At 42.8% G+C, this 20,068-nt stretch overlaps 1 protein-coding gene across 4 annotated transcripts in view; it reads right to left on the bottom strand.

Moving 5' to 3' along the window:
* KLHL25 (kelch like family member 25) overlaps positions 1–700 on the bottom strand; it is a 34,223-nt gene extending 33,523 nt beyond the window's left edge. Inside the window, exon 1 of one of the 4 annotated variants that reach the window (XM_008522875.2) lies at positions 281–700. The gene's annotated coding sequence lies outside the window, so the exon portion shown is untranslated. The remainder of the gene's footprint in view (positions 1–280) is intronic. The other 3 variants (XM_008522874.2, XM_070618243.1, XM_070618229.1) reach the window with 3 other exon arrangements.
* Positions 701–20,068: the final 19,368 nt, after the last annotated feature.

Here is a 20,068-nt window from a genome sequence, read left to right as displayed (position 1 = left end):
TCCCCACCATTGTCCCCGACTCCAGGCCCCCTGGACCCCGCGGGGACTGAGGCGGCTCCGGGCACCGAGCGCCCTGCGCTCCTCCCGCACGCGGCCCGCGGAGGCTCCCTCTGCCGGGGGCTCCCACGGCGGGGCGAGCGCACCCAGCGCCCCGGTCCCTGCCCGGGATCGTCGTGGGGGGGGGGGGAGGTGGTGACAAGTGCCAGTGGCCCCACGCGGCCAGAGCGGCCGGAGGTCGCGCCCCCAGCCCAGCCCAGCCCAGCCCAGCCCGGGTACTCACCGCTCCGGGCGCCGCCGCCGCGCTGCCCTCCCCCGGCTCCCCGCAGCCCGAGCGCGCCGCCGCCGCGGTACAGCCAGGCGCCGCCACCAAACTAGTTTCTCCGGCCTTCCCGCCCCGCCTCCCGACCAGAAACCAATCAGAGACGGCGCTTCTGTGACGGACAGGCGGCGGAACCTGTAGCTCCGTCCGCGGCAGGAGAAAGGGGTGGGTGCCTGGGCCGCGCCCAGCCCGCGAGGGGGCGGGGCCGGGAGAGGAAAAGGACTTCGACCAGATTCTTAAAGAGATAGCCGCCTGCCGGCCCCCGCGGACCGAAGTTTGGGAACAAAACCGGACAGTGTTCTAGAGCTTTCCGAAGGAGGGACGTTTGTAGATTGCAAATGCTTCTCTGTACTCGGTCTGCGCAGCCACACTTTTGGTTGTGAAAATGTTAAGGAAACTCCTTCTTTTTACTCTGGGCTTGTTTCAATGTTTGGGATTTTCTGCAGCCACAAAACCCCCTCTGCACTTGCAATGTGTATTTTTCAGGATACTTCAGCTCTCCTAACCATGTCATTTCTCACTGAGTTCCTACTGTAAGTCAACCTTCAGATGTTCATGCATTCATACATCCATTCATGAATTCATTGCACAAACGGTACTGGACGCCTGCGGATGGGGTAGTCTCAGAAGGGGGATGCTCTGTAATTTCTTGTTCTTGCCTTCCGGGTTTGCATCTCACGCCACCTCTTCAGGTTGCTGCGTGTCCAGTTTCTTCATCTGTAACGTGGCAGGTAAAAAGTCATCATAGGATTACTCGCATTAAGGACAACAAAGTCAGTGCGCAATAAATATCCTTTCTTTTCTCCCTCCCACTGAGAATTGATAGTTTAGGTAAGTCACCTAAGGATTGAAAAAGCCCTGATAAAGTACAGAAAGTACTAAGTATTGTAAGAGCCAAGCGTGGGGCGGGGAGAATTCCCAGGAAGCAGAGGTCACACTGATGGAAGGTGCCAGGTGGGTTTACAAAGGGAGAGGGCATTGAGCCCAAGTTTTGTAAGAGGGATAGGATTTTGACTGGTGGAAACTGGGAAAGAGAGCAAGTGGTAGAAAGCTGTTTAGACTGCACAAAAGAGATTCTAGGCTTACAAGGCTGTGAGATGATAGAGAAGACACCACTAGGGAAGGTATTTTGGGGGAAACAGTGTGGTGTAGAGAAAAGCAGCCGGAGATCTGGGTTTGAATCCAGGTTCTACCCCTCCAGAGGTGTGTAGGACTGGAGGCTCAGGCTGCTCAGGCTCTCTGAGTGTCGGATTCTTACTGGTGAAACCAGGATTCTTGAACCTACCTTGCAGGCTTATTGTGAAGATTAATAAGAGAACGTGTGTAACGGGCCTGGCACCGAAGCGTGTGCTCAAAATAGGTTTGTGTCTCTGTTTGGCCTAGATCCGGAGACCTTTAAGACACGAGGGTTCTGATATTTAAGAGCAGTCTCCGTCAGAGGGAAGAAGCTGGCCAAATGTGCCCTTAAGGTGCCTTCCAAGGGGAAAAGGCAGCTTGAAAATAATCGGTCCATTGAAGAATGATGATACAGACCACATTTGTAGTTTTAGCATCCTGCCAATTTTCTAGAGCTTGAGCGTTTATATAATTGTTGCTTGGATGAAGCTCCACATGCAAAATTGATTCTTAGCAAGTTCATAACCATCGCTTATTATTCCGTTCAGGTTCTCTGTGACATTATAAGTGCCAACCATCTAAAATCTGGTCCACATTACCATTTTCCCCCTCCCCAACGCTAAGGCTTAAATTAGGTACTGGAATATATTAAAATCAAACATAGGCAATGGAATGGAATCAGACCAAGAACATGTGTTGAGTTATTGAATTTAGATATGACTTGAAAGGAAAAGAGGAGGTGAACCTTGCTTTGCCATCTGTCTCAGTCCTCACTGTAGACTCTGGAGCGTAACCACCATCGTGGCCCCTCCTAGCTAGTGTTGTAATGACCACTTAGCTGTTAGTCCACCCCACTGCACAGGGAGTTCTGGAAGGACAGGAACCATGACATCTCTGAATCTTTGTTTCCTCACACAAGTTATCTACACAGTTTTGAAAAACTATGAATAAATCTCTTATCAGTTAGAATTAGCTTTTGCTACAGATGACAGAAAACCCAAAATAACTGTGAATTTTTAAATGACAGAAGTTTGTTTCTTGCTCATGCAAAATAAATCTGAAGTTAGGTAATCCATGACCGGTCGGCGCCTCCACAGTTATCAAGAGCATGGGCTCCTATATTTCCACTCTGCCATCCTTGATGCTCGTTTTCCATTTGCAGTTGCCTCATGGTCCAAGATGGCTGCTGGAGCTCCAGCTATAACCTCCATATTCAGACAGCAGGAAGGAATAAGAATAGAAGAGCAAATATGTGCCTCTCAACTGTGTTAGCTCCATTTAAGCAGGCTGCACAAGTCCCATACAATGCTTCCATTTACAACTTATGTAGACATTTATATGAGTGCATTGCCTCTCCAAAGAGAGTCAGGGTTCTTTTCCCAAGAAAGAGGGAACAGATATTTGGTGTCATCCAACAGTCTCGGCCAACACCCTTTTCTTTCCTCCTGGCATTGCCATCTGTCCAGTAGTCTGGTGGTTTGGAATCTAAAGTCTTAGAAATTTTGAGATGATGGACTGAATTCAATACATATGTGTTAATAGGTGATTTGGCTCTTGGTCCTTCTACCTCTCTGGATGTTCCTTTTCATTCTCCCCTGCTGATTTCTCCTTACTTCCCAGATATCCAAATATTAGAGTGCCTGGGAAGTGAGTAAGATGGAGAAGACCTCCTCCCTCCCGATGTCCACACTCTAGGTGATTTCCTCCAGGTCCATGCCTTCTGTTTATATAAACACTGGCAAATCCCAGATCTGTACTCCCGCCCCACTTCTCCATGAACTCCAGGCCCACAGCTGCTTCCTCAGCACCTTGGCTTGGATGTCTAGGGGCACCTCACCTTAACGCACACCTGTTGGGCTCCTGCGTGCTACCCTGCAAAAGATGTCCTGCCCCTCCTTTGGGCTTCCCCATCTCGGAAAAGGACAACTCAATCTTGTGCTCAAATAAACAAATCTGGGCACCATTCTCTCATACCCCACCTCCAATCCTCGTCCAGCCTGAGCACTTCTTACCATTTTCACTGCCACCACCAGGCTGGTCCAAACCACCATCATCTCTTGTCCAGGTCGCTGCAGCAGCCTCCCACCTCGTCACTTGGCTTCCACTTCTGCCCCTTAAAGTCGTTTCTCGAGACAGCGGCACAGAGATCTTTTTGCAACATATGTAATTGCATCTATCCTCCCCTAAAAGTCCTCCAGTGGCTCCCATCTCACTCAGAGCAAAGCCAGAGTCCTTGCTGTTGGTCTACAGGCCTGACCTGACCTGGCCTGGACCCCCTGACACCTCATCTTTTACCTCCCTGCCCCTCCCTTGCTCAACTCTGGCCCCGCTGACCCCTTTCTAGGCCTCACACAAGTCAAGTCCCACTGCAGGGCCTTCGCCTTTGTGGGCTCCGCCCAACAGCTTTTCCTCAGATGTCCACGGGGCTCACTCCCTTGCTTCTTCAGGTCTCTGCTTCAATGTCCCCTGACCACCTTCTGGGAAGTAACCACGTTCCCCACCCTGGCAATCCCTGGCCTTACTCCATAGCTCCACAGCACTTATGTCCACCTGAAATTTTATGTTATATTAGTCACATCATGTTATACGGAGAGAAAGGGAGAGAGAATCAACCCTGACATCTCGAGCTGGCCCCAAGGTGCAGCTGGGCCTTGGCGTTCTCCTGTTGAACATAAGTAATTTCACAAAATATCAACATCAGACAAGGCCCCTCTGTGACCACGATGGGTCAAGACAAAGACAAAACCACTCCATAATCATGTCTGAAAGCAGCGAAACACAAGCATGGCATTGTCCAAGCCACAGAATACGCAACATCTGCCTCTCCCGGTTAATGAGCGATGGCTGCTGTTTCATTGGTGATAGCTCCGGCCTCCATCTGATCTTGCTCCTTTTAGATAAGGTTTGTGGAGACACCCATCGTAGGCTCATCCCTGCTTCTGACACACCCAATCCAGAGCAAACCCCACTTCCTTCAGCCCTCTCCCAAAACACCCAACCAGAGCCAGAATCCTATTATAGGTTCTTTCTAACACCCTGGTACCGAGACAAACCCTTGGTGTGCGGTCTCCCTTGTTGCAACAAGTAACAAACCCAACTTGTTCGTCAGCGGGTGTTCCTGGCTGACACTACAGATACATACATACATGTGTTAAATTGGGTATGGGGGCATTTAATTGGCTGTCAGCTCTCCCAGAATGTACATTTCACTCACTGCTCCATTTCCAGACCTAGAACAGTGCTGGCACATAGATGGCTCTCCATAAATATTTATTCAGTGAATTCAGAATGAATTGAAGGTAGCTTCAGGGGCACTGTTAGCCACCGTCAAGTCAGTAGTTTCTGATCTCAGGGTTGGAGAAATTCAATCAAGTCTTCAATTTCTGGTTAAGCTACCAAAAGATGAACCCCTGGTCAGGCGGGGCCTGCCCAGGGCAGGGCTGTGGCAGGAGATGGCTTTGTCAGCTTCGGTTCCCAAGGGAGGGGCAGGGTGTCAGTGTCTGCCCTTCTTAGGGAGCAGCTGGAATCAAGGTCATCGCTGAGTCACAGCTTCAGCCCTGGGCGCACAAAGAGCAGGGCAGGACCTGGCGGGAACAGAGGCTGCGGGAGGCGGGAGGGTGTCCTGCCTCCTCCTGGTGGCAGTGTGGGGACAGCATGAGGAAGAAGCCTTTTGAGCTCACTGCTCCGGGTGGTCTCCGTTCAGCCGTGCCCATGAAGCCCCCTCCCCCATGTCCTCTCCCCACACCATCAGAAATGCCCCAGCTGAGACCTTTACTTGACATAGCAAGCATCCTCGTGCTTCTGTACCGTAAGTGCGTACTGGTGGTACGGGAAGTGCTCCAGCGGTAACAACTTTGGTCTCTGGGGCAGCGGGCATGCGCAGACACATGAGGGAGGAGATGTAGATGTCCAGGGCCCAGACTGCGATGCCAGCAGTGGAGGAGCCGGACTGAGGGGCTGGGAATGAGGTGCAGGAAAGACAAGAGCGCATCAGGGAACAAACGCCTCCTTTTAGTAACGTTGGCCGGGACCTGCCCCACTCCCTTCGTTCCTGGAAACCGGAAGGCAAAGCACAGAATGGAACAATGGTTAATAAACAACTGTCAAAGATGCAAAACAGTGTGGATGGTGTGCTACCTTTGGGGCCCAAAGTGGGAAAAATCAGAAAGTACGCTTGTAAATGCATGTATGTAAATGAAGATACTCTTGGAGGACATTTGGAAAATGAACCCAATGGTCCCCTGTGAGTGATCCCAGAGGGGCAGTGGGGTGATGGGGGCCAGAGGCAGCCATGTGATTTCTGAGCCATGGGAATCTATTGTGTATTCAAATGATAATTTAAAAACCAAATCAGAAGCTTAAAACATGAAATAAAACTATGTATTTCTTGCGCAATTTAGGATGAAGGAAGAGGGAGGAAAAAGGAGATTTGTACTCTCTATATGGTCTGGATTTTTAGAAAAATGTATTCAAGTTTTCTTTGTATAATTAAAAATAATGTTTAGGGGCTCGGCTCCATGGCTGAGTGGTTAAGTTCACTCGCTCTGCTTTGGTGGCCCAGGGTTTTGCCGATTCGGATCCTGGGCGTGGACCTAGCACCACTCATCAAGCCATGCTGAGGCGGCATCCCACATGCCACAACTAGAAGGATCCATAACTAAAATATACAACTATGTATGGTGGGGGCTTTGGGGGGAAGAAGGAAAAATAAAATCTCTAAAAGAAAAAGGAGGAAGGAAGAAAGGGAGGGAGGGAGCAGAGAAAGAAGAAAGAAGGAAAAGAAATGGCATTTGGAGACAGCAAGAACAACCTGGGTTTGTATCCTGGCTCTGCCACTCACTGTGTGACCATGAACAGGTTATTTTACCTCTCTGATCCTCAGTGTCTCCATCACTAAAATGGGGATGATGATGATGATAGTAATAATAAGAAGAAGAATTCCTAATTCACAGGGTTCTTGAAGAGGTTAAATTAAGAAAAAGAAATCTGCATGGAGCACTTATCCCAGAGCCTTGGATTTAATAAACCCTAAAAATTTTAGCAACTGCCATTACAACTAGATGCTTGAAAAGTGCCACAGAGTATCTCCGGGTTACTGATTATAAGTATCAGTTAATTGTAATCATTATTTGTAAATATCACAACTTTGGAGGTGGTCTCTGGTAACTCCTTAGCTGGGGAGGCAGAAGCTCTGTACCTCTCACTTACCACCCGTGAAAATCTGTCCCATTAAGGGTCTGATCTCTCCCAGGTGGTGGGGCATGGGGGGACAGTGGGGGGCAGGCAGTGCAGGGTGAGGGGCCTCCCTCAGCCTCCCTCAGGACCTCTCCCTGGCATCCATGAAAGCTCTGGGGGGCACAGCCAGTACAGGACTGCAGGATTTCCGGGTCCTGTTGATGCAATTTCCCAATAAGCATTCTATAGATAGCAGAGAGAAGGTGAGTTTTCATTGAGCCAAGCTGAGGACAACAACCTGGGAAGACAGACTCCACAAAGGAAAAGAGCATCCAGGGAAGCATGGTTTTCAGTACAGTTTCATACCTTTTTAGAACAAAGAGTATACATCAAACATGCCCAGGACACATGTTCATCAAAGTTTCAAAGAGGTATTCAGTTGCAAATTAGCAGGTCAACATGACCCTCATGTCTGTGAGAGGAACCTTACCTTCAAGGGTACTGATACCAGTGTCTTAGGAGGGGAAGGATACATTCTTAGCTTAAAAGAGTGCATTCTTTTACTCTGAAATAATGCGTAATGCATTCTTTACTTTAATGGTTAGAGCAGATGTACAATGTATGTTTGGTAGGCTGTAAATCAGACTTCTCTAGTTCAAGCCAAATTAGCTTTCAACCAGAATAGCTACCCCATCTATCTCAATATGTGAAAATGTCTTTGTCAGTCTGGCTCCAGAAGAGCTTCTCCAGGAAAATAGACAGTGTGCCCTGTGGAATTTTGTTCCATGCTCAAGTGAGTCCATGCATAGCCAAATGGGAATGTTACCCAGCAGTCATTGAAAGGCTATGGGCTTTGTTCATTGATGTGTTGATTTCAAAATGTTTATCAAATGCTCAGCATGTTGTAGACACAATGCAGGGAGTTGAGTAGATCCAGAGGGAGATGGGGCACAGAGGTGAATAAATCATAGTCCTTATCCTTAAAAATAGCACCAATCTTGTCCGGTGTTGCAGAAAATACACAAACTGCAAAATAAAATTAAGAATGTCATAGAGATTCAAATAAAATATTATGATAGAGCTGGGGAGGGAAGGGTGAGTTTTGGAGGCAGCATTTGCCCTGAGCCTTGCTGGGTGCATAAAATTCAACAAGGGAATACCTGGCATGCAAAGACTGCAGGGATAAGATTCCAGAAAAGAAGAGGAGACTCTGGGAGGAGTATGGAGTCTAAGTGGGGGGACAGGGGGAGGGGAAGTGGTTATGTGGGGAGGGATGGAAAGACTAGAAGGAAAGGGAAGAGAGTAACTGACACCTGGTTAGCTGTCCTGCCAACTGTCCTGTTCAGATCCCACCAGGACCCACAATATAATGAACACAAGACATGAAGAATCTGTGAGCAGATAACCTCAATATTTATTCCACAAAGGGTTACTGCACAGCAGTTAAAAGCAATGAAGTATCTTTGTGTGTCAACATGGATACATCTTGAAACATGATGTTGAGTGAGCAAAGCAATTTGCAAATGGATACATAGAGTGAGATCACACTAATGTACATTATAAAACCTTACAAAGCAATATTATAAAGTATATACTGTTTGCAGGTAGTTTGTATTGCATAAATATAAAAATACCATGTAAGGATACACACAATATGCTACAGTATAACAAAATATTTTGAGAACTTCGATGATCTTGAAGATTTTCTGGGAAAATATGGGTTATCAAAATTACCTCAAAGATATGTAGAAAACACAAAGGGCTCAATGACAATAAAAAAACTTAAAGAGTAATTGATAAAAGGATCAATCCACCAGGAAGACACTTTGATTCTAAATATGTGTGCACCAAACAACACAGCCTCAAAATATGTGACGTAAAAAAATCTGATAGAGCTGGAAGATGAAACAGACAAATCCACAATTATAGTTGAGGACTTCAACACTCCCCTCTCAGCAACAGGGGGGACTGCTAGACAGAAAATCAGCAAAAATATAGGAGATCTGAACCGCACAATCAACCAATAGGTTCTAATTCACATTTATAAAACCCTTCATTCAACAACAGAACAGACACTCTTTTTCAAGTGCCCAGGAAACATTCACCAAGATGGATTATATCTTGGGCCGTAAAACAAACTTCAACTGAAAAAAAAAAATTGAAATCATGCAGAGTGTGTTCTCTGATCATAATGGAATCAAACTGGAAATCAACAACAGAAAATCTCTAAACATGTAGGAATTAACAACATTAAACAACATACTTTTAAATAATCTATGAGTCAAAAAGGAAATTGAAAAAAACCACAATTGACCTCAACAAGACGTCTTTCAAGACAATATAATATTCAAAGCCACAGAGGTCCAATTCTCTGTAAAACCTGATGTAAACAGAGAAACTAGGGTCTTCATAAGATGCTGTCTGGCACACTTAAAGAAGGATTGATTTGACATGCACCAGCTAGCAAATGTCCCAGATTTTCTCCCTCACCCGAGAAGAGCTGATCTTCAGGAAGCTTACACATAGCTAGGTTTCCGCTAAACCCCCTTCTTCCAATATAATTTCTTACTGACCTCCCCCAAGGTTGGCATGATATCGTTGAGTTGTTTTCAGCTGCACACTTGAGTCTGAGAGCATTTCTCTGTTTTTTTGTTTCCTCTTTTTTACACAAGACATGGTTGAGAACTGTGTGTAAACCGAAGTTCTTCATGGCATCATTTGAATGAGAGTGGATCACGGACAACGAATAATGTACACTTCTGACCATGAAAAATTACACAGAACTGAATGAAAACAAAAATACATCATATCAAAATATGTGGGGTGCAGTGAAAGCAGTGCTGAGAAGGAAACTGATAGCACTAAATGCTTACGTTAGAAATGAGGAAAAGTCTTAAGTTAATGGCCTAAGTTCCTACCTCAAGAGACTAGAAAAAGAAGAGCCAAATAAACCCAAAGCAAGAAGGAAGGAAGGAACAAAGAGCAGAAAACAACAAAATGGAAAATAGGAAAACGAGAAAACAATGAATGAAAGAAAAATCTAGTTCTTGAAAAAAATCAATAAAATTGATAAACCTGCAGTAAGACTGACAAAACCAAAAAGAAGACACAGATTACCAATGACAAGAAGGAAATATGGGCTATCATTACAGATCCTGTACAGATACAGATCTAACATACAATAGAGTTACAAACTCTATTTTTTCTCTTTTTCAAAATAAGAGGTGAATTTCCTAAGATCGGTGTGGAGTATTACAGAAATAATTAAAGGAAGGAAATAACACTCACAGAAGTTATAATGCTTGTTTTAGGCTCCAGAATAATAATAATTCAAGAAAAATCACTGAAATCATGCTTATGGGGTGCACACCTTGGTGTGTCCTGTGAACACAAATTTTAATTTTTAAGGCAAGCAATTCCAAAATAAAAACAATATCAAACTACAGCAGTGCCATATAATGCAAGGCATTTGTTGGCATATGAAATCTTTAAACTGCATTCCACAGTCTATGGTTATTTTGTAACATACAATAAATAGAGTAAGAAACTCTTTTTAAGAATAAGGGGCATTGTAGATCCTTTACTAGGAAGATAATAAGGGTATACTATGAACAACTTTATAGTGACAAATTTGACAACTTAGAAAAAATGGACCATTTCCTCAAACCACAAACTACCAAAATTCAACCAACATGAAATTACCTGACTAGTCCTGTAAACAGTAAAGAAACTGAATTAGCAATTTAAAAACACCTAAAAAAGAAATCTCCAGGCTCAGATAGTTTCACTGGAGAATTCTATCAAACATTTAAAGAAGAATTAACACAAATTTTACATAATTTATTTAGAAAATAGAAGAGGAAAAAACACTTCCCAATTTATTTTATGAAGTTAGTTTTACCCTGATACCAAAAACAGTCAAAAAAAGAAAACTATGGACCAATCTCTCTCGTGAACTTAGACACAAAACGCTTCAACAAAATGTCAGCAAGCAGAATTTAGCAATATATAAAAAGAATTATATACCATGACCAAGTGGGATTCATTCCAACTGTGTAAGGCTGGTTCAATATTCAAAAACCAGTGAAATCCATCCTATCAACAAGCTGAAAACCAAAAATCACATAATCATGTCAACCGACACATAAAAAGCATTTGACAAAATCCAACCACCATTCTTGATGGAAACTTTCAGCAAGTTTGGAATAGAGGGGAATTGATCACAACTTGATAAAGAGTGTCTACAAACCTCCTACAGCTGACACTAAACTGAATGGGGAAGGCCTGAGTGCTTTTCCTCCAAGATCAGGAACAAGGCAAGGATGTCCACCCTCACCACTCTTAGCCTACTGCTGGAAGTTCTAGCCACTCACAAAACTAACAAAAATAAATCAAAGGCATACAGACTAGGAAGGAAGAAATAAAACTATCTTTGTCTGCAGATGACATGATTGTCTACATAGACCATCCCAAAGAATCCACAAAAAAAACTTCTCTAAGAACTAAGGTGTATGTTCTGCAAGGTTACAGGATACAAGATCAACACATGACAATGAATTGTATTTCTATATAAGAACAATTGTGCCTAGGAACCAGGCAAGGAAAGGGTTACTGAGAACCTGATCCTTCACGAAGATGGTCTGTCAAACGTTTTCCAGACAAGGAGAAAACTAAATGTGCTGTTTTTCAGAGGTTGATGTCCACATTTTTGCAGATGTTGCCATCCTACAGTGAAACTTACATGGTTGCAGCAAGATCTCTGTAAATTACTCCAGCTCTAAGTGTCCAAAAGTCACAGCGGACCTGTTATGTAATGACATGTCCCTTGAGCTCATTATGTAATGGCATGCTGCATTGAACCTGTTATGTAAAGGTCCCTTGACCTCGTTATGTAATGGCCTGCACATGTGCCCTGTCTGGGCCCAGTTGTTACACAGTTGTGACATCCTCTGTACTCTTGTGTATCAAGTCTCCACTGGCACCAAGCTCAGGGGGACATTGTGTTGGGAGCTATCCCCAGTGTTCTCCATCTCTTGTGCAAGCGACAGAACTTTTCTTCACCCACTTCAGGCTTTGCTGTGCTTTTTGGCTCACCAAGAGATGAACCCATTGAGTTCAGCTACTCAATGAGCATGCAAACATGGAAATTAGAAACACAATACCATTTACAGTTGCTCTAATGAAAATAAAATACTTAGATGATACACTTAACAAAACGTGCACAGGATCTGTATGCTGAAAATTGCAAAATTCTGATGAAAGATATCAAAGAACTACATAAATGGGGAGGCATACCGTGTTTATGGATTGGAAGACCCAACAGAGTAAAGGTGCCAATTCTCCCCAAATTGATTGATAGGTTTAACACAATTCTTATCAATACCTCAGCAAGGCTTTTTGTAGACATAGACAGGCTTATTCTAAAATTTCCACCAAAAGTTAGAGGAACTAGATAACCAAAATAATTTTGAAAAAGTAGAATAAAGTGGGAAAAATTAGTCTACCTGATTTCAAGACTTACTATGTAGCTACGGTGTTCAAGACCAGGTGTTAATGGCAGAGGGATAGACATACAGATCATAGGAAATCCAGAAATAGACCCACGTGAATATGCTCAACTGTTTTTTTTTTCCTTGAGAAAGATTAGCCTTGGGCTAACATCTGTGCCAGTCTTCCTCAACTTTGTATGTGGGTCTCTGCCACAGTATGGCTGACAAGTGTTGTAAATCTGTGCCCGGGATCTGAACCTGTGAACCCGGGTCCCCGAAGTGGAGTGCACTGAACTTAACCACTACGCCATGGGGCCAGCCCCTGCTGGACTACTTTTTGACAAAGGTACAAAAGAAATTCAATAGAGGAAGGATAGGCTTTTCAATCAATGGTGCTGAAACAATTGGATATCCAGAAGCCCAAAAAAAGGGCCTCAACTTAAATCTCACGTCTTATACAAAAATTAATTCAAAATGGATCATAGATTTAAATGAAAACACAAAGCTAGCAATGTTTGCAAAAAAATAGGCAAAAATTTTCAGGACTTAGGGCGAGGCAAAGAATTTTTAGACTTGACACCAAAGGCATGATCTATAAAAGGAAAAATGGATAAACTGGACGACATCAAAACTAGAAACTTTTGTTCTGTGAAAGTCTGTGTGAAGGGGATGAAAAGACAAGTTACATGCTGGGAGAAAATACTTCAAATCCATATCCAACAAAGGACTAGTTTCCAGAATATATAAGGAACTCTCAAAACTCAACAGTAAAAACAACAACAAATAATCCAGTTAGAAAATGGGCAAAAGACATGAATACACATTTTGTTGAAAAGAGTATAAAATGACAAGCATATGAAAAGATGTTCAATGTCATCAGCCATCAGGGAAATGCAAAGAAAAACCACAATGAACACCTGAAACTTATATGATGTTACATGTCAATTATGACTCAGTTAAAAAAAATAGGAGCTATCACTATCTACCTGTCAGAATGGCTAAAATAAAAAATCATGACAACACGAACTGCTGACAAGGAAACAAAGAAGTAGATCCTTCATACATCTGCCTGTGGGAATGTAAACTGGTACCACCACTCTGGAAAACAGTTTGGCAGTTTCTCATAAAGTTGAATATGCACTTACCATTCAGCCCGGCAATTGGGCATTTATCCCAGAGAAATGAGAACTTAAGTTCTTACAAAAACCTGTACACAAATGTTCATAGGAGCTTTTTTTTTGGTAATAGCCAAAAACTGGAAACAACCTAGATGGATGGTTAAACAAATTATGGAACATTCATACCATGGAATACTACTCAGCAATAAAAAAGGAACAGACTTGAAATATGCAACAGCTTGGATGAATGGCCAGGGAATTATGCTGAGTGAGAAAAGCCAATCCCCAAATGTTACACACTATGCTTCCACTCATATAACTTTTTTCCCCCCAAATACTTGTTTTAGGATCTTGGTTGCCATAATGCAAATGAAATAATTTTTTAAGCCTCAAAGCCCTATGGAAAAATAAGCCCAATGATAACATAGCACTTATCTAAACTGGCGAGGGGCCAGCCCAGTGGCGGAGCGGTTAAGTGCACACGTTCCGCTTTGGCGGCCCGGGGTTTGTAGGTTCGGATCCCAGGTGCAGACATGGCACTGCTTGGCATACCATGCTCTGGTAGGCATCCCACGTATAGAGTAGAAGAAGATGGGCATGGGTGTTAGCTCAGGGCCAGTCTTCCTCAGCGAAAAGAGAAAGATTGGCAGCAGTTAGCTCAGGGCTAATCTTCCTCAAAAAAATAAAAAATAAATAAATAAATAAAATGGTGAATGAGGAGACTTTTGAATATTATTTTTCCTTTCTGGGCCAAAGGATTTAAATATTGTCACAAATCAAAATGTCTATGTGGATCATAGTACATTAGGGCCTGACAGTGACTCCAGGTAACTTGGAAAAGCCTTAGTTTTGATGAGCTCTTTGAAAGGCCAAATCTTGTGACGTGAACACAGTTTTCAGGGTATCCACCTACAAAGCTGAATTTCTAGTTTTACTAGTCACTTTTGTTTTAACTGAGATATAATTGACATATAACTTGATATTAGTTTCAGGTGTACAACATAATAATTCGATCTTTGTATATGTTGTGAAATGATCACCAGAATAAGTCTAGTTAACATCCATCACCGCACACAGCTACGAATTCTTTCCATTCGATGAGAACTTTAAAGATCTACTCTCTTAGCAACTTTCAAATGTGCAATACAGTATTATTAACCACAGTTGCCATGCTGTACATTACATCCCCCAGGACTTATTTATTTTAACTAGAAGTTTGTAAAACATTTTTAAACGTTATAACCTTTTAACAGTATTTAAGCACTATGACATTTAAAAAGATAACATTTTTAAAGTGAAAACTTTTAGGAATTGAGGACATATTGATGGTTTTCAGAGATTAAAATGGGGAGGAGGGAGGGGTGCCAGGAGGGAGGTGGGTGTGATTATAAAAAGGCAACATGAGGGATCTTTGCAGTGTTGGAACGCTTGAGCTTGACTGTGGGTGGACACACAAACCTACACAGATGATAAAATTGTATAGAACTTCAACACATGCACGCACACACACAAATGAGTACAAATAAAACTGGGAAAATCTGAATAAGACCGATGGGTTATATCAATGTCATTATCATGGTTCTGATTATTATACTACAGTTTTGCAAAATTTATCACTGGGGGAAATTGGGCAAAGTGCACAAGGAATCACTCTGTATTATTTCTTACACGTGCATGTGAATCTGTAGTTATCTCAATAAAAATTTCTATTAGAAAAGTTTTCAGAAAGTTACTACCCTCTCACTCCCCCAATAAAAGGATCTGAGTTCAAATGATTTTAAACAGCAGATCATTTCCCATGCTATTTAAGGTGTTGCAGCATCTAGGAAGAAAAGGAAAACCACCCAATTCATTTTACTCAAATAACATCAATACTAAAACCACACACGGAACCCTAATGCATGAAAGAGATTTTAAACAGTGAAGCATCTCGGGCTGAGGTCCCCAAGAAGAGCTTGTAGTCAATAAGTTACTTTCACTGCCTTCTCCCCACCCCCCACTCCCTATTCCCCACCCCACCAACACTTCCAGCCTCCATGGAAACTAAGGGCCACGCAGCTTGTGTGAAAATCACAGCTATTGCAAACCCCTAATTATTGAGAATCAAAGCTGTGAAAATCCCAAACAAAACACGAGCAAACTGAATTCAATTTAAGACAATTATCTGCTATCAAAATGAAGCAGGGTTTATCTCAGGAGGGTTAAAATGGCATAAAAATAGGAAGTACATTAATATGATACAGCATATCAGTAGATCCAGTAAGAATTCCACAAGCTAAGCTTAAGGGATACTCAACAAGAAATTTAGTAAAATTAATACTTATTCCTGGTTTTAAAAAACCCCAAACTGTTGACAATTGAAGGACATTTCCTCAACCTGATAGACTGTCAGGTAGGGAAATAGCCCTGGCTCTTAATGACACAGTCTAGGGTTTAGGAAGCATTATCTTTTGGAGCGTATGGGAGGGACAGGGGTGGGTAGAGGCTCCAGGTAGGGAGACCAGTCCTATGCCAGCGGGGTATCGGGGAAAGGATGGTGAGAGTCGGAACAGCTGTGCTTGCTGGGTAGACGCGGCTCACTAAAGAGGCACCTGACGTTGGTTTGAGCGATGATGGTAAAAGAGAACTTGAAAGTGACGCCAAGGTTCGGAGGGTGAATCAATGAGCAATGTCAGACAGAAATAGAGCAGAGAAGGGGAGGTTTGGTGGGCAGGGAAGAAAATTCCTATTTCTGTCCACACTTGTATACTCTACCGAAGGGGATGTGGAACATGGAGGGACACGGCCTCCCGAAAGAATGTCCATTGCTTTCGTGCTGGCTCAAGGTCTTCTAATTCCCCAGGGAATTTCTTTTATCATAAGCAAAACTTTGGTTAATCCCAGTGTTCTCTAATAAATGCTAGAGATTGTGAAAAGGGATTCTAAAGTCCACGTGGCTGCTGGAAAAATCCCAGATATAAAGTGTGATCTTGAGTCACTTTAAAACAACTTTACCATTCACGGCTGCACGATCAGAAGACTGGAGAAAGTTGGGTCAATAATTCTTAGTATCATAATTATCATTATCATCCTCTGCCCGTGAATTAACAATAATGAGAGCACACCCTGCTTTTGTTGAAAGGAGCTTTCAAACCCAAAAGATAGGGAGGAAGAGAGAAAGAAACACCCTTTTTCCTCAATCGTGGAGCAAACTGAGAGCTAAATATGCCGGGAATACTTTAAACGGTAAAGGGAAGGGTTCCAGCAGGACAGATGACGATGGAGGGCGAGGCTTTGAGGAGACCCACTCGCCCCCAGATTTGCCCTATTAATCCTGATTCCAGGAGCCCGCCTGGTGGTGCAGCAGTTAAGTTTGCATGTTCCACTTCGGCAGCCCGGGGTTTGAGGGTTTGGATCCCAGGTGCGGACATGGCACTGCTTGGCAAGTCATGCTGTGGCAGGCGTCCCACATATAAAAGGTAGAGGAAGATGGGCATGGATGTTAGCGCAGGGCCAGTCTTCCTCAGCAAAAAAGAGGAGGATTGGCAGCAGATGTTAGCTCAGGGCTAATCTTCCTCAAAAAAAAAAAAAAAAAAATCCTGATTCCAAAGTCTTCGTTAGTTAATTGCTGATTCCCCTGGCAAGGGCAGCATAATAACATTTGTGAGCTTTAGCAAAAATCAAGTTTCTAAGGACACAAGAAACGACAGAGAAAACTTTGCCTTATTTGAATTCTGTCTCTGCCCCCGTGGCAGATTTAGAGTGGGACTGGGTTAGCGGAGGAAACAGGAGTAGGAGTTGGGGATGGAAGGGGCTCGGGGAATCGTGACTATTCTCTGATTTTGAAAAAGGAGAGGAGAAAAGAATGACAGAAGAAGTCCTCCAAAAACCTAAAAAAAATCTATTGGCATTTGTGCAGATATTTCTTGTTCTTTCAAAGCAGTTTTAATTTCTATGATCTCATCTAATCCTCTCCTTGGAAGCGCCCCTAATCTGCAGGCCCACGCTGGGAACTCTGAAGGATTGTATAAAACTTCAGAAGGCAAGGAGCACTCCTAATTTAAGAGACTGCGTCTCTCCCCAAGGCACATGAAAATGTATCCAGGAGCCATACTAGATGTCGTTCATATGAAACCAAGGAAGCGCTGAGTGGAGTTGCAACTGACTAGCTGCCTGGTGTTACATTTTATAGACTTTTAAACAGGTACTCATATTGATTTTTGAGTTGCCTTTTTATATGTTAGAGTCCAGGTGTTTTTCCTGGTTTCTAACATAGCAGAAGGTCCTTTAAAAGCTCGTCAGCCTTAGACATCTAAACCAAAGTGCCTTGTGGATAAAATGCCCGCTAGCTTCAAGCTGCCAGTGCAGGCTCCTGAAGTCCCAAGGAGGTCCTCGCAGAATGTAGCAAGGAACGTGGGACCAATGGTTGCAACAGCAAACGTAGAAGACTTCCATTAGATAAGCAAACAAAGCGGGGCTGTTGGAGGGCTGGAAGCAAAGTGCCAGGGCTGTGGGTGGCATAGTGGGGGATGGTACTCAGGCAGCAGCTTCCAGCCAATCCTAGGGGAACTTCTTCCAAATTCCTCAAAACATATACAATTTTCTTCTGCAGGTAAGAAAGCTGTTCTTTCTTGCTTTGGATTGATGAAGCTATAGAGCAGATTCTGTTGCCATGAGTCTGAGTTGAAGGAAAGGAGGACTGGAGGCTCTTTGGCTGAATGTCTCTGGCTCCACCATTAAGTTTGGAAAGCTCTTAACTCTTCTTTCAGATGCTAGTCTTCACGTGCAGTTCGTGTGTCAGACCCCATTCATGAAGTCGTCAGAATCGGCCTCGTGGCATTATCTCTACCATTCATTATTTTTCTTTCAATCAACACAGCAGGTCTTACCACTCTTTTTGTCACACCTCTCAGGGAGGGACACTATTTGGACGGGATCTGGACCTGGCCGGAGGGAAATTTACAGCAAATGGAAATAGAAATTTACAGCTCCAGAGCCCACTGGGCATTGAGCATTTTGTTTTGTTTTTGCTTTTAAATAATCATGCTTGAGCTGCTTCTTGTACATCCGTGGGCTCCAGAGCCGGGCAATTCTTGCTGTTTTTTGATGCTGTTATAAATGGCATTTATTTTTAAATTTCATTTTCTATTAGTTTGTTGCTTCTATATGGAAACACAGTTGTTTTTTAAACTGACTTTTTTCTTCATGATCTCTGACAAATTCATTTATTAATTCTAGTAGTTAATCTATAGATTCTTTTGAATTTTCTAAATACACAGCCATATTCTCTGTGGATAATAACAGCTTTATTTCTTCCTTTCCAAGCCTTATAGCTCGTATTCCTTATCTTCCTTATTGAACTGCTCCTGACCCCAGGAACACTGTTGATAGAAATGGTGCTCACAGGCAACCTTGTTTTCTTTCTGACCCTGGGGAAAAACATTCAATAGTTCACATTTAAGTGTACTGTAGTATAGAAGGAAAGATCCTCAACATGGTAAAGGCCATATATGACAAACCCACAGCGAACAGCATGCTCAGCGGGGAAAAACTGAATGCCATCCCTCTGAGAACAGGAACAAGACAAAGGTGCCCAATCTCATCACTCCTATTCAACATAGTACTGGAGGTTTTGGCCAGAGCAATTAGGCAAGAAAAAGAAATAAAAGGATGCAAATAGGTACTGAAGAAGTGAAACTCTTGCTGTTTACAGACGACATGATTTTACATCTAGAAAACCCTAAAGAATCCATCAGAAACTATTAGAAATAATCAACAACTACAGCAAAGCTGCAGGATACAAAGTCAACTTACAAAAATCAGTGGCATTTCTATACTCTAATAGTAAATTAATGGAACAAGAACTCAAGGATATAATCCTATTTACAATTGCAACAAAAAGAATAAAATATCTAGGAATAAATTTAACCAAGGAGGTGAAAGACCTATACAAGGAAAACTATAAGACATTACTGATGGAAATTGATAATGACATAAAGAAATGGAAAGATATTCCATGCACATGGATTGGAAGAATAAACATACTTAAAATTTCCGTACTACCTAAAGCAATCTACATATTCAATGCAATCCCAATCAGAATCCCAATGACATTCTTCACAGAAATAGAATAAAGAATCTTAAAATTCCTATGGGGCAACAAAAGACCCCAAATAGCCAAAGCGATCCTGAGAAACAAAAACAAAGCTGGTGGCATCGAAATCCCTGACTTCAAAATATGTTACAAAGTGCCCATCAACTGATGATTGGATAAAGAAGATATGGTGTATATATATATACAATGGAATACTACTCAACCATAAAAAAGAATAAAATCGTCCCATTCACAACAACATGGATGGACCTTGAGGGTATTATGTTAAGTGAAATAAGCCAGATAGAGAAAGACAATCTCTGTATGACTCCACTCATATGAGGAAGTTAAACATGTGGACAAAGATAACAGATTAGTGGCTACCAGGGGAGAGAGGGGGTATGGGGGTGGGCACAAAAGGTGAAGTGGTGCACCTACAACACGACTGACAAACGAAAACGTACAACTGAAATTTCACAAGGTTGTAAACTATCATAAATTCAATAAAAAATTTAAAAAAATATGTTACAAAGCTACAGTAATCAAAACAGCATGGTACTGGTACAAAAACAGGCATACAGATCAATGGAACAGAATTGAAAGCCCAGAAATGAAACCATACATCTATGGACAGCTAATCTTTGACAAAGGAGCCAAGAACATACAATGGAGAAAGGGGGAGCCTCTTCAATAAATGGTGTTGGGAAAACTGGAGAGCCACATGCAAAAGGATGAAAGTAGACCATTATCTTTCTCCATACACAAAAATAGACTCAAA

The sequence above is a fragment of the Equus przewalskii genome, chromosome 1, assembly GCF_037783145.1.
Source record: "Equus przewalskii isolate Varuska chromosome 1, EquPr2, whole genome shotgun sequence".
Lineage (NCBI taxonomy): Eukaryota > Metazoa > Chordata > Mammalia > Perissodactyla > Equidae > Equus > Equus przewalskii.
This window is presented reverse-complemented; position numbering and strand designations above follow the sequence as displayed.